Source organism: Canis aureus, chromosome 5 (assembly GCF_053574225.1).
Source record: "Canis aureus isolate CA01 chromosome 5, VMU_Caureus_v.1.0, whole genome shotgun sequence".
Lineage (NCBI taxonomy): Eukaryota > Metazoa > Chordata > Mammalia > Carnivora > Canidae > Canis > Canis aureus.
Window position 1 is genome coordinate 55903654 of NC_135615.1, and position 15438 is coordinate 55919091.

General features: G+C 45.9%; 1 long non-coding RNA gene across 2 annotated transcripts in view; it reads left to right on the forward strand.

Moving 5' to 3' along the window:
- The first annotated feature begins 741 nt into the window (after positions 1-741).
- Positions 742-15438, forward strand: part of LOC144313454 (uncharacterized) — a 31377-nt gene continuing 16680 nt past the window's right edge. The window contains exons 1-2 of one of the 2 annotated variants that reach the window (XR_013379098.1): positions 742-845; positions 3914-4080. This is a non-coding gene — a long non-coding RNA (uncharacterized LOC144313454). The remainder of the gene's footprint in view (positions 846-3913; positions 4081-15438) is intronic. The other variant, XR_013379099.1, reaches the window with a different exon arrangement.

Below are 15438 nucleotides of genomic sequence, written 5' to 3' on the forward strand. Positions count from 1 at the left end.
TTTTATAATCCCCAATGAAGTACCAACTTTCTCTGCCTGGAGATAATCAGGAAGAAGCCTGATAGCCACCCATCATTGATACTGTAGAAGACTTTCCTCTGTTGGGAAGAAACATCTACTGGCCTCTAATATTCTACAACAGCATAGGAGCTTGGCTACACAAGAAAATGTTTCTGTTTAAATGTCAAAACTGAGGGCACCTGGGTGGCTCAGTTGGTGAAGCATCTGCCTTCAGCACAGGTCATGATCTCAGGGTCCTAGGATTGAGCACTGCATCAGGCTCCCTACTCAGTGGGGAGTCTGTTTCTCCCTCTACCCCTCCCCTGTGCTCATGCTCTCTCTCTCTCTCTCTCTCAAATAAACAAATAAAATCTTTAAAAATTAATCAATCAATCCGATTGTTAAGGCGAAGTTAAGGCGAAGGGAGCAGAGTTGGATGTATCTATCAAATGGCTTCATTTCTGTGAGTGGTTTTTCTTGGATATAATACATATGTCATATATTATATAGTATTGCATGTACATATTAATGACATTATATAACATTACCTAATATATAATGAGTATTATATAATAGATATGCATTATATCATAGATATTTATAATTAGATATATTTAATATATAATCATTATGTCTATGAATACTTAAGGGGGGGGGCTAACATAATGGTGTGTGTGTGCGTTCTGTGACATCGACCTATCACGTCACTATCACGACCTATCACGTCAAAGTGAAGGGGAAGGAGGATGAGGAGCATTGAGTGTGTGCATCCCTCTCCGTGGTGCTGAAATACCAACGGTCAAGCGATAATCTCTCAGCTGGCTGACTCATCATCCTCCAGGGAGGTGAGGCTACAGGCCTAGTGCAATCACGTGAAGCAGAGATGGGGTGATGTGGAGGAGGTTAGAGAGTAAGTGAAGAAAAGATGTTGTAGGCTTTAAGATAGTACAGCCAGAAAAGATTTCAGGGAGTATCTAGTCCAACCCATTAATTTTGCAACTAAGGAAACAGAGTCACCCCATTTATTCTCAGCAGAGGCCCAAGGCCCACTGCAATCTGGGATGCGATCAAATGAGAGCAGGCTGGTCCTATGGGATGGCTCTTAACATTCCCAACAGAGCATCCTACCAGCTGAATTCTCTTTCATCATGTGATCCCCATTTACCACGACAGTAAAGAAAAACTTTCTCAGAAACATGTTTTGATTTGTGCATGAATTTTCCTGTGCAGTGAGTTTTGATACCCCCCAGTCTGGGCTTTATAGCAGTAATAGAACTGCTACTTGGTGTTGCCACAGCTTCCCAGGCCACTGCAAATGACCACTACTTTTGATTAATTTTACTAATTTATTACTTTTACATCTAATTGATGTCTCATGATTTCTGAAAGATGAGGACTTGGACAAGCTTGGTATGCATTTACGTGTTCTTTTTGTCCTTGGGTGGCTGACTTTATGCTCCATGAGGTTGTCGATCTGCCATTGGGTAGAAAAAAATTAACGAGGTTACAGGATAGGAAAAAGAACAGAGGGCTAAAGCACCCAGTGACCAGTCACACAGATGTTCAGTGAGGCAAAAGCTTGTGCTACGAGCTGGTTGATTTTTTACAAAAGAAAAGACAGGACAAGAGTCTGCTGAGATAGATAATCACACCGATCAAGGTGGTCTGAGTGTCCTTGCCTGAATTATCTAGGTGGACTCAGACACGGCTTAACATTTATATATTTGAGGAAGCTACATTCAATCTTCATTTCAAAACTTTGTTAAATTCTAATTAAGTCTGTGTTTTTTTCACTGGGATGACAGACATTAGTAACTACTAAACTAGTGAATTGCAAAATGCCATCGACTACTGATGTGTAAATAGAACAAAGCCATCTGTGCAGTGCAGAGCATGGGAGTTCCTGCCTCACCCTCCCAGAGGCTCATTGTAACCTTGGGTCACAGATGGAGGCAGCTCAGCTGCCCTGAGCACCAACTTCATCTGGCCTCAGGGCCCCCGAGCCTGGAGCAGGTGTGGGCCACATGCTTAGTATCCCCAGGGGGAGGAAGAGCAGCCTTGAGATCCATGCTGCAAACAAAAGCCAGTAACAAGGACTCATCTCAACTGTTTCAGCCAGAGTCAGAAATGCCGACTCCGAGGGGAGGGAAAACCCAGCTTTCTTCACTTAAGCAGAGCCCTTCAGAAAGCCTCTGTCTCCAAGCCTGAGTCCCAAGGTTTTCAGCAATATGCTATTTAAAGTCTGCACAGGTGTCCGCTGAGACCAGAATGGCTTGGTTAGAGAACTGTCTGGATTGCCAGTCTTCCTCTACAACCCACACCACAAAAACTGACTCACTCAACTTTTATGAAGATGGTCTTCCTCTAAAAAAATACATTTACCATTGCTACTCCACTTTTCTCCTACACTAGGTCTTTTATTTTTCTTCTCAATTTTCTTTCTCACTAGAGTGAATGTATTAGTTCTTTCCCAGTTGTAGGAAAATAATCCCATCTTATACAAAGGCATTGTACCAGAAGAACAGATACTGCCAAGGACAGGGCCTCCATCTTGCATTATGGGGTCCAGAGAGCATCCTGTGAGCTATGGTTTACCTTGGACGTGGGGGTTTAGAAAGCGGCTAAGGGAGGATCCCTACTGGGGTCTTCAGCTTTCCCTGGCTCACCAGGTTTCTGACAGGGGGGAGGTTTGCATGGTGTGGGGGGGGGACAGAGACTAAATAAATGGCTGAGGGTGGAGGAAGTCCTGAAGGGTTGAAGTGTGTTCCTATGAGGGCCTCAGGAGGCCACCAGGCAGGGCCTGATCCAGTACTGCAGGCTGAAGCTGGCTTAATTGCTGGTAATTAAAGCAGGATCTATAGTTTCTGGGCATGCCTGGTGGGGGAGGGGCTGGGTTTCTGGCCTTGGAGGAGCTGTAGGAAAGCACATGGTGCTCGGTGCTCCGCTGAGCTCACAGCCCCACTCCCAGCAGGGCCTGTTGCTGGGCAGTTTTCAGCCGAAGAGTCTCTGCAAACCTGCTCTTCAAGGATGGAGGATTGTCTTTTCAAAGGAAATCAACGTAGAATAGAAGTGATCTTTGTAGAGAGTTAACTATAGGTTAGGCATTGTTCTAAGCACATTTAATTCTCAAATAGATAAATTTTTAATTGATGATAATGACACAAAGATTAGATAATTTACTCGAGGTCTACAGTTAGCACAGAGCTTCTGTTTTCCAGGCCCCTGCTGTTTTCCAGAGGTTGCCAGCCGGTAGCCTCTGAAGCTGGATCGCAAACCTTCAACTGGCCTGGTCCCCCTGTGACCTTGGAAAACGAAAGTGCCCCATTTTAGTATATGTGCTGCCGAAGCGAGCATGTAGAAGACAGAAATGTCCAATAAAATTCAGGATTTCTGAATTTCTTGACAGAATGATAAGATCCGCCAACACTAGCCCAGTTTTTGCATGGAAACAATGGACTGGGGCTCAGTAGCTGCTGCCCCTTCAAGAGAAAGAATCTCTAGTTTCCCTGGAGATTTTTTTCCCCCCAGTTTATGCTGCTCCCTTTTGCCTAAATCGTAGCCAATTTCCATCATTTATGGAACTTTCCTGGGCCTTGGTTGGCATTTGGAGGTTGTGGCCCTGCCTCTTTAGTGCAAAATAGAATAAAACATAGAATTAAAATAAGAGCTGGAATAAACAAACGAGTTGGGGAGGCCCAGTTACACGAGCAGAAGTGTCCTCGCACTCGGTTACGTGCTGAAAGAGCAAAAGCTCATCACTGAAGCCAGTTTTCCCGAGTCTCATTTTCAAACTCACAGATAAGCAGAGGAAAGCTTGCTGGCTTCCTGGCTCAGGGGAGGGGGAGGGAAGCACAGAAACTTCAAGAAGCATTGTAGTCTAAGACAAACAGCTTTCCTTGTCTGCTTTTAACAGATTGTTTTTCATAAAGCTTTCCTATAGCTCTGCTTTATCATCCCTGCCTGAGTTTCCAGCTGGACAGAATCCGAAAGCTAAAAGCCTGCAACTTGCAGAGAAGGAGGGCATTTGGCTGCCACTACGGCTGTACGGCCACGCCAGCCTGCTTGCTTCTGGGTAATCAGGTGGGAAATTTCATCTGAGTCTAGAGTTTCCTGCTGTATCAGTCTCTCCAGGCTCCTGCAGAGTTTAGATTCATGTATCCACACTGGCAATCCTGCCTTGACAAGGCTGAGGTCACTTTGGAGAGTAGGGGACAATTAACTCCTTGGTTTTCTTTAACCAGAAGCATCAGCCGCTCTGGTCAAGGCAAGGACCATCAATGGCCAATGTTGTGGTCCAGTTTTTTAAGTCCTAGGAGTAAGCAAAGAATGGCCTCAAGTCAAACGCTTAAAAGACAAAGCACTGTGACCCCCACGCAGAGGCTTTGAGACTCCGAAGGGCTTTGTCTAAGAGTGTGTCTTCTCTGCTAAGAGTGACAGTTAAGCTGGAATTACTGACAACAAGGGTGACTAGGCTTTTCCTAAGGAGCTAGGGCAGCTGGCATTTCCACACTTTCACAGGCCAGGAGACTCTGGCCTTATACGTATGTGCTCTTGTCTCTTTTTGCAGACTAGCTCTTACAGAAATCTTGACTAAACTATGTCCGTGAAGGCTACTCTTGCCTAAATCTAAACCTCAGAGTTTCCTTGACAAGATGACTCCCGTCCTGAGCAGAGGCAATGTAGCAGGTCCATTAGGGCAGGATGTAGACTTCGGCAGCACTGGGTTTGTGTCCAAGCACTGCCCCTCACTAGCTGGGTAGGCCTACTAGGTGCCTAACCTCTATGAGCTATGGTTCCCTAATTCATGAAATGCTTAATGCCCCTATCTCCCAGAGTTGGAATGAAAACTCTATGAAAAATATAGCTTTTGGGGCACCTGGGTGGCTCGGATAGTTAAACGTCTGCCTTTGGCTCAAGTCATGATCTCTGGGTCCTGGAATCGAGCCCCGAGTCTAGCTCCCTGCTCGGCAGGGGGTCTGCTTCTCCCTCTGCCTCTTCCCCCACTCCTCCCCTGCTTATTCTTTCTCTCTCAAGTGAATAAATAATATTTATTTTAATAAATAATTAAAAATAATAAAGTAATTAATATTATTTATCATAATAATAAATAAAATCTTTAAAAAAAAAAACGAAAAAATACAGCTTATAATACTTGGCATATAGGAAGTGACTAATACAGGGTCTAGCTCTTTCTGTCTCCTGCCTCCTCTAAGCTCATCTCTTCCCATCCCCCTCTCTCATGCTCAGTATGGTTTCTTCTGACAAGAGCATTCTTTCCATCCTTCACCCTTCACTTACCTAGCTCCCTTTCCCTCCCCCTCAGATCACTGCCTTCCCTGGCCTTCCAGACTGGATCAGGTACTCAGGCTGAACTCTTTTAAGCCACCTCGTATTTCCTCTTTGTAGCACTTGCTGCTGTTTGTGACGTAATGCCACTCAATGTCTCTCCCACTATATTAAGGACTGAGAGCGAGGTTCAACTATTTTGCCCATCTTTGTGCCCCAAGTACCTGGCGCATAGTAGGCTCTAAATAAATACTCTTCAAAGGGTTAAAAAATGATATGAGTCAGTATGAACTTTCTTTCAATTATATAATAAATGGACAGTTAACAGTCGTGTGTTCAGAAGTCATTATAACCATATACAAAAATTAAACCAAAATAGATAAAAAATCTAAACGTAAGAGCTAAAACCATAAAACTCATAGGAGAAAACATACAGGTAAATCTTCATGACCCTGATTTTGGCAATGGAATCTTATGATACGACATCAAAAACACATTCAACAAAAGAAAACATAGATCAATTGGACGTCATCAAAATCAAAAACTTTTGTGCTTCAAAGGACACTATCAAGAAAATGAAAAGACAACCCACAGACTGGGAGAAAATATTCACAAAACATATATCTGATAAGGGGCTTGTATATAGAATATACAAAGAACTCTTACAACTCAGTAATAAAAAGATAAATAGAAGATGGACAAAGGATTTGAACAGACATTTCTCCAAAGAAGATACACAAATGGCCTTGTGCACACAAAAAGAAGCTCAACATCCTTAGCCATGGGGGATATCTATTTTTTTAAAAAATTTTGTTTAAAATCAATTAATTAAAAAAATAAAAAACAAAATAAAATAAAATCAATGAACCTACACTGTATTATTAGTCTCAAAGTTAGGGTTTAGTGATTCATCAGTTGCATAGAACACCCAGTACTCATTCCATCACGTGCCCTCCTTCATGCCTATCACCTACTTACCCCATCCCCCCACCATCTCCCTTCCAGTGACCCTCAGTTTGTTTCCTAGAGTTAAAAGTCTCCTATGGTTTATCTCCCTCTTTGATTTCATCTTATTTTCCCTCCCTTCCCCTATGTTCATCTGTTTTCTTAAATTCCATATATGAGTCAGATCTTATACTTGTCTTTCTCAAACTGACTTATTTTGCTTGGCATAATACCCTCTAGTTCCATCCACGTCATTGCAAATGGCAAGATTCCATTCTTTTGATGGCTGAGTAATATTCCATTGCATATATACACCACTTCTTCTTTATCATTGGGGAAATTTAAATCAAACCCACAAGATACTACTTAACTGCCCCTAGGATGACTGGAATCAAAATGTCAAAAAATAACAATTGGGCAAGGACATGGAGAAGTCATAACCCTCATACACAGCTGATAGAATTGTAAAATGATGCAGCAACTTTGAAAAACACCTGACGGTTCCTCAAAAGGTTCAACATAGGGTTACCATTTGACCAGCAGTCCTACTCCTAGCTATACACTGAAGAGAAATGGACATATGTATCTGCACGAAGACTGGCTTGCAGACATTTATAGCAGCATTATCTGTGATAGCCCCAAAATGAAAATAATCCAAATGTCCGTCACTTAATGAATGAACACAATATGGTATATTCATGCAATGGAATATTATTTAGCTATAAAAGAGAATGAAATATTGACACTTGCTGCAACATGGATGAACCTTGAAAATATTGTACGTGAAAGAAGTCAGACACAAAGGACCACACATTGTCTAGTTCCAATCAGATGAAATGTTTGGATTAGGCAAATCTATAGAGATAGAACGTCGATGAGGGGTTGCCCAGGGCTGGGAAGACTGGGGGCTGTGAGCTGAAGGGTACATGTGTTTCTAAGATTGATTATGGTGATGGCTTCACAACTCGGTGAATATACTAAAAACGAAATACGTACAAAAAATTGAATTGTATACTGTAAACGAGTAAATGTATGGCATATGTAGTACATTTCAAAGATGTAAAAAAAAATTATTATATGTCGTGAATTGTTAGGTATTAAGAGAAGCGTGTGACTCTCTCCCAGGAGTTAACACACCAGAGGAGGCAAGTGTGTATGAAACAGTAAGTAATACCAAGTAGGCTAGAATCAAGTGCTTCCTCTAGGACAAGGCTGCAGTCCTGACAAAGCACACAGTCTGGGGAGGTGGGAAATCGGCCTTAGGACATATTTTAAACTCCAAGTGCAGAAATTACATTGTGTGACATTTGGTGGTGACACCAGTTCTTTTCCAGTACCATCGTCCGATTTTTCTTGTGGTTTGGTGGCATGTGCCCAGTGAGACGGACTATTTCATCTTTGTTTCCCCTCCTAGCTGCAAGCGCAGAGCCTGACGCCCAGCTTGGGGTGATTGGGTTGTGACTGGGGATGGAGCCAGAGTCAGGATTTAGGGCTTCCTGTCTGAGCTGACCTGTCTCTTTTAATCATGCCTGTGTCACCAAGGGCTTCCTTTTTGCAAAAGGCTTTCCCATGTTGTCATCTGTTGGCCTACCTCACAGCCCCGGAGGGCAGAGGAGCATGCTAGTGTTACCATCTCAGGAAGTAAGGGAAGAATAGAAAGAGCGGGGAGGCTGGTCTTACTTCAAGGTCACCCAGGGGGCAAGCACCTGGCTGATCAGGGATTAGCATAGATGTCACTGTCCCGCTAAGCCCACTGAGCCACATTGTTTATCTATTTCTGAGATAGGTTTAGAGCCATTTAAGGGAGGAAAAAAAAAATCAGTCTCAATGAATCTTTAAGAATAAAATAAGTGTGTGTTTGAGGGAGGGGAGCAGATCACATCTTGAAGAGGGGGCCAAAATGCAAATAATAAAGTTACCACCAAAGTGTTCTTGATCTCCTCTATCCCTGAGCCCCTCTAACAGCTTCATCCTAAAATGGTGAAGATTACCTTAAGCCAGCCTCAATGCTCCTTTGGTGAGTTTGTTCTATTTAATATATTGTTTAATGTATTTGTTCATTTAGGCCATGACTCACTGCTTTCTGAATTCTATTTTTAGCTGTTGCTTCTCAGTTGGATTTTTCCACATATCAGATGTTCAACTATGTGTCTAAGGGGACACCGTCTGCCCTGGGGATGAAAAACTGACCATACAGTTTTGTTATTTATAAACTGTAAAAGGTGCTAAACATGTCTCTCATCTTCCCCTAAACCTTGTGAAGATTGAGGTGTCACCCTACAGAGAATATATGATGAATGCAAACTGCTTTAGGTGCATATGAGGCAAAATCCTGAGACCCCCAGAGGAAGTTGGTGGCCACCTGTATGTTACTGTGTACTATCTGAACATCTGACTCTTGACTCCCTCCTTAGAAAGGAATCTGGTAGTGGCATGAATAGGAAAAGATCACGCAACTGTGTTGATACAGCAGAGTTATGAGTTTGTGAAAAGCTAAGACTTTAGGGAAAAGCAGTGGCTTTGAAGAAGGATGGAGGTGGCCAGAATAACAGTTCCAGAGAAGGGCAATCAGGCCCTAGAAGGCAGAGTAGGCATTTACGAGGGAATCTCAGGAAAGCTTATGATAGAAACTAACCAAGATGGTGGACCACATGGCTGCCCAGAAATGACCATTTGTTAACCTTCATTTCTTTCCGAGTCTATAACTGATATATGCTTATATCGATAGGTAAATGCATAGAAAACTTCTGGAATGATACACACCAAACTGATAACAGATTCTGGAGAAGATAAATCAGGGGGTTGCCCTCTACTCTAAATACCTCTGTTGATTGATTTTTTTTCCCCAATAACAAAAATGTATTTATATATTCCTTATGTAATTAAAGAGGAAGGACAAAGAGAGGAGAATGTGTAAGTCTATGTGTGCCCGTTGTTAAAAAACAAAGTTAGAATCATGTAACTAGGAGAAAATAAAAACCATCTGTAATCCACCACACCAGGGGAGCATATCTCATCCAAACCCACAACAGTGGATTTGGAGTCCAGGCAGAAAAAGTCTCCACTAGCAGAGAAAAGGGCTGCCACCCCAACAGGGCAAGCAGGGAGAAGCAGGAAGGAAGCAGCTGGTCAAGTGGTGGGGCTGGGGCCAGAGGTGAGAGATCAGGGGAAAGAGCGAACAGGGCCAGGAGGAGGGACTTGGGGGTGTGGATATTACTTGGGGGTGTGGATAATAGGGTCAGACATTTGTCCTCAGTCTTGTTTTTTTTTTTTTTTTTTTTTCTGTGCCCATAAATAAAGTCATCAGCAAGAAGTCAGCAGTTATAGCTGGATCTTACCCAAATTGGATGCTGGGATTATACAGACAGATAACACTACCAGGCAGAGGGCTTACCTAGGCCTCTAGTGGAAATGGGGCTGGGGGGTGCGGGGGGAACGTCTACAGAGAGGGGCCTGGAGCCTTACAGGTCAGTCTTAGGTAGGAAAGAGAGCCCTATGACTGAAAGCAGAGTGACTTAGGAAGAGTCTAGAAGAGGGGCTCCTGCCTGGGTAGCTCAGTTGGTTCAGCGTCTGACTCTTGATTTCAGCTCGGGTCATGATCTCGGGGCTGTAAGATGGAGCTCTGAGTTGGGCTCCACGCTGAGCCTGCTTAAGATTCTCTCTCCCTCTCCCTCTGCCCCCCTTCATCCTGCTTACATGCCTCCCCTCTCAACCAAAAACAAACAAACAAACAAAAAACAATCTAAAAGAGTCAAGAAGCAATGGGGATGCTCCTGGCATTGGGAGGGCCCTTCGTTGTGTGGACTGTCCATGCACCGCAGGAGGCTGGGCCCCCCTGACCCTTTGCCACTGAAGAAGATGCCCCCAAACACCACTACAAATTAAAACATCGCTGCAGCCTCAGAACACACCCTTGTTCGGAAAGCGGGGCATCTGATGCCCAGCTAAAGGAGCCGCGGGAGGCTCTAACCTCCCAATCCTCTCCTGCTGCAGGGAAGTTAGACTGCGGCTCCCAGATGACTTTGGGCCACAGAGGATGGGGGAGACTGGAGGGGTGCTAAGTAACAAAAGAACAGAAGAAACGCATGAAACCTCGAAGCACAGTTGGTAGAAGAGAAACATCCCCCCACTTCAGCTTCTAATGGAGAGAGCTGAAGATCTCCCACCCCGGGCAGAGGCAGGAGCCACAGGGAGGTGGGGAAGGAATCCACGTCAGCCTTTGGCCATCAGGCCTTCAGCTCTGCACGTATTGCGTTTTTTTAAGGAGCCTGAAGAAAGCCAGTTGTTGGATCTGCTGTGAACGTTGAAAGAAGCGTGCTCTTAATCTATCACAGCATTAAACGGCTCTCGAGCAAGAGATTGTCACATCAATTAGACGTGAAACTCCCCTATCTCAGCATCTCTCCACATACAACTACTTGGAGGGAAAGAAAAACGCTCCTATTTAGACGGGATATAGATGGTAACCATCCAAAAAAACACTGGCCCTATTTTTAGATGCGCGTTTCTAGGCTTCTCCGTAACTGGACAACAATGCAGTATTTGCAATGTTGAGTCAAAATCAGTTCCTCATTCTAAGTGGGAAAACGCATTGCATTTCTGGGTTTGCTCGTATCCATTTCCACAAGCAACTTAATTGCTTGAATATATATATATATATATATATATATATATATATATATATATATATATATGCATTCTCCCCCCACCCAATGCTGTCCCACATAGAACTGCTCAAGGAACAAATACCCGGCTTAAAACATTTTTCTTTTCTTTTCTTTTTTCCAATTTGGGAGACATAAAACCGTAAGGCCTAACATGGCATTTCCAAACGCAGGGCCCTGAAGAAACCAACAGATACTCCAGCCCTTGGAGGCTCCACGTTCTTCTATCCTTTGGTAGAGAAACAGAGGGGATCCCTGGGTGGCTCAGCGGTTTCACGCCTGCCTTTGGCCCAGGGTGCGATCCTGGAGTCCCGGGATCGAGTCCCGCGTGGGCTCCCTGCATGGAGCCTGCTTCTCCCTCTGCCTGTGTCTCTGCCTCTCTCTCTCTCTATCATAAATAAATAAAAATAAATCTTTAAAAAAAAGAGAGAGAGAGAAACCGAGACGCACCAGCGAGCCTGTCTGAGGGGGTCTTATTTTTTCCCTTCCTTGGGGTCCCCATCAGCCCGGAGGCAGTCTGATTTCACCAGCCCAGAGAGACCAATAATGCAGCAGCAGGGCCCATGTTATGAGTGGTCACCTCGTGCCAAGCCCTCTACTGATCGCTTACACACATGATCCCATTCAGTCATCACGACAGCTCAGAGGGGTGGATAGAGATGAAGAAACGGAGGTGCCAGGAGGGAAAACAGCAGAACGATGACACACAGAAGTCCCTAGAAGGCCCACCTTCCATCGGTTTGTGAACAAAGGCAGGAGAGTTCCCCCTGGGCTCCCAGGGCCGGCACCAAGCTCTGATACTGTGGGCCCCTGGGTGGCCCCTCAAGGTGGTGTCAGGCATTCACTTTCCCAGTCTTCTGCCCCAGGCAGGCCTGCCCTGCTACCGCCGTAAACTGGCCACCGAGTGAGCGTGAGCAGAAAAGGACCAGTAGGCCCTGGGCCTGCGCCGCTTCCCTCTGCTTATTCAGCACCTTCTCCCTGTCATTGGGAGCAGCTGCGGTCCCTGAGCTGGAACCCGGCAGATCAATACTGTGTGCGAAGACACGGCTAGCGGGGTACTAATGCTCATCGCGGATACATCCAGTATGTCAATCACCGTCTAGAGGTTAAGTAGATTTTTTTTTTTTTTTGGTCTAATGTCGGGAGGTCTGTCTTATTAGAACGTGGGATATTTTCCTGCCTCGCTCGCTCGGTACGGCTTTATTTTTTTATTTTTATTGTTTTTCATCGGTATGGCTTTAGATGAACGATGTGCTACGGAAACATTTGTAATAAGGCTTCATAGGTAGCCCATAAAAAAGAAAAATCCTATCAATATAAACATAAAACATACATATATATACATATAACTATAAAACTATATATATAAATACATGATTGAGTTTTGGACAATATGTTTTCTGATCATACTGTGCGTGAAACATGTTCTAAAAATCCAGTGCCTTTTCCATTGTGCTGTAAGGTACCCAGATGCCAAATTCTTCTGCAAAAACAAACAAAAAAACTGCACGGGTGATGTAATATTTGCCTGCGTGCTTGCAAAATCGGTTTTTGTCTTTTGCTTGTCATCTTTCTCTTACATGAAGGTGCAGCCCGGTCGCAGTTAATGACTTAAGCAAACTTCAATTCCCCGTCCCTGGTGTTGGTGCTACCTCGCCTTCCTCAAGGGCCCCCGCAGGGTGGCAAGCAGAGGTAGGGGTCCCAGCCAGGAACGCCTTTCCCTTCCGATGGTGCCTTCCTCGTCTACATTGTGCTGGAAGGCATGGTTGCTTCTCAAGCTAAAAAAAATTTTCTGTGGCCCTTTAAGAGCCATGAAAAAAAAAAAAAAAAACCCAAAACAAAACCAAGGAGACATGCTCAGTAACACAGAAGAAGGAGAATGAATACTTTTATTTCTGCCAGAAAATTTCTAGCAATGCCTGTCCTCAAAATGAGCCGCATTTTCCCAAATGTGGGTGAGGCCTTTCAAACAAAGGTAACAGCGATAGTATAGGGCGCGCATTCGGTCTCCCCTAAAAGACATTGTGTGTTCAGGAGGCTCCGTGCAGATGCCGGTGCACAGCCCGGGTCGGTCAGCCTCCAGCTGCGGGCACAACTGCCCGGCCCTCGGCACCTCACCGGCCTTCCTGCGGGGCCAGAACCCTCGGCCTTGCCCAAGTCCTCCCGACGCCCGGGAACCAGGCCCCGAACTGGCTGCAGAGCAACAAACAAAGGCCAGCGGACCAAGGCGGGTCCCTAAGGCCTTGGGAAGCTGAACAACGCGGCCGGCCGGGCCTGGAGACCTTTGATCCAACAGGCTGGGCTCAGGGACGCAGGCGGCGACGCAGGCCCTTACAAGGAGCCCATGTGGGGCCCAACTGCCCAGCGGCCGTGGCCGTGGCCGTGCAGCTCACGCGGGGTCGCACACTCCTTCACGCCCTTGCCAGGGTTGGGGGGCGGCCGGCCAGGACCTGCTCCAAATCACTTGTCAGGGCTCCCGGGGGCTCAGTGGTTGGGCGTCCGCCTGGGGCCCAGGCTGTGACCCCAGGGTCATGGGATCGAGTCCCACGTCGGGCTCCCCGCAGGGAGCCTGCTTCTCCCTCTGCCTGGGTCTCAGCTTCTCTCTCTCTCTGTGTCTCTTATGAATAAATAAATAGAATCTTAAAAAAGAAAAATAAATAAATAAACAAATCGCTTGTTAAATGAACTAGCAGACTCGTTAGACACCTTGAAATGGTGTCCGCCACGTCGGCGCTGGGCGAAGCGGCCTGCTCAAAACGCAGAGCAGTAGCGGGGAGGCCGGGGACCCCCACATCGCTGCCCAGCCATCAGCAGGCCTCCAAACGTCCCGCCAGTACCTGCTCCCAGTCTGGTCCGTGCCTGTGAGCTCGGGGGCAAGGGCACCGCCACCCGCCGGCCGCCCGGCACTGGGCACAGGCCTCGCTTCCCTGGGGACGGTATCTGCTGCCCCGAAAACTGGCAGCAACAATTTTGCGCCCTGAAGTGCCTTCTAAGGAATTATTTAGCTGAAACCCATCCTTATTCTCATTCTACATCTTGTGCGTCCCCGGGTAGTGGCCAGGGAAAGCTCTTTTCAAGCGTTGTTACGGAGGACGTAAGGAGGAGAGTCCTGCCCCGGCTCCGCGGAGGCCCATGTCCCGCGAGGAGGGCCAGCGAGGCATCAAGTCACATATGAAGGGGATGCATGGCTTGGGTTTGTGGGTTTTCCTATAACATTTTTTTTTTTTAAATCAAGATGATTTGTATTATTTTCATTGAACGTCATAGACTCCTTAGCCCATCTTGACCTTGATGTGACCTTGGATTTTACGGTGGGATAACTGTGCCAATCAACCCAGGTGACAGCACGGCTAGGAGGTGGGGCGGGGAACTCCCTGAGGGCCACGGCCTGGGGTGGGGACAGCCCTCCCCAGAGCTGTGGGGACAGAATGAGGGCCCCACAGTCTTCCTGTTGCTGATGCATCCATTTGGTTTCCAGGCCTGTGCCTGGAACCATGACCCCAGCCCTGATCTAACCTGGGCTTCTCCCAAGGCAAGCCTTATACTTTGCTTCTTCCTCCATTTCCCCACATTAAGAAGTACTTCCAAGTTTTGAAAATCTTTGTGCCATGCAACGTGCCCGTGCTTTACAGGCATCGATGACCTCACGTAATAGCGAAAGCCAACTATTTTTTATCCCCTTTTACCCACGAGGGGTCTCAGGGGCAGAAATTGAGTGCTTTGGTCAAGAGGTGGCTGAGACACAAACGGATGCTTGATGTTCACATTCAGCAGAACTTTGGAGCTTTTCTTTTTTTCCCCCTTTCTTATTTAGCATTCTTTTTCTTCCCCCAAGGCCTTGCCTTCATCGTTAGCCCCCTCAAATTCAAATTTCCAAAGCTGGTGTTTACATTCTCACTGTATGAAGTGACAAGTAGGGAATGGCCTTGAGCTTTGGCTTCTACACTTGTGTCCACACCTGAGGGTCGCAAGTCGTGGGCAGCCACTGATGTGCGTGCTGCCAAAGGGGCGCAGGGGCTTGTGGTACCTGCCCAGCAAAGGCCTCACGTTCGAGCTCCTCAGCAATCCCGGGATGCCCTGAGACGAGGAACGCGGAGAAGAGCCTGGGGTCTGCAGGGGGTCTTAGGGAACAGCTGCCTCGGAGGAGCTTGTAGACACAGGCCAAAGAACCCATTTCCTCCACAAGCACGGACCTCTCAGGGCACATTTTAGCTGCGGCTTCTCAGGGCCTATTTTTATCACTGTCCAGTTATTGATAAACTGAAACGCCTTTTATTTTCCATTGACGAGGTCATCATTTGCTACTTATTTTCAGTAGATAAGACGTCGTGAGAACAAAACTTCACTGATAAGTCCACAACACAGAAAGGGAACAATTATAAAGCGCTTTGATTTATCCCCAATGAGACTCTTAACTAAAAAAGATGGTTGCAAGTCTTGTTTTGATTTTTTTTTTTGGTAGGACTTTTCAATAACAAAGATCTCAGATTTGGGGGAAAAGAAAAAAGAGCTCATCATTTGCCTCTGCTGGGTAGAGATGTAC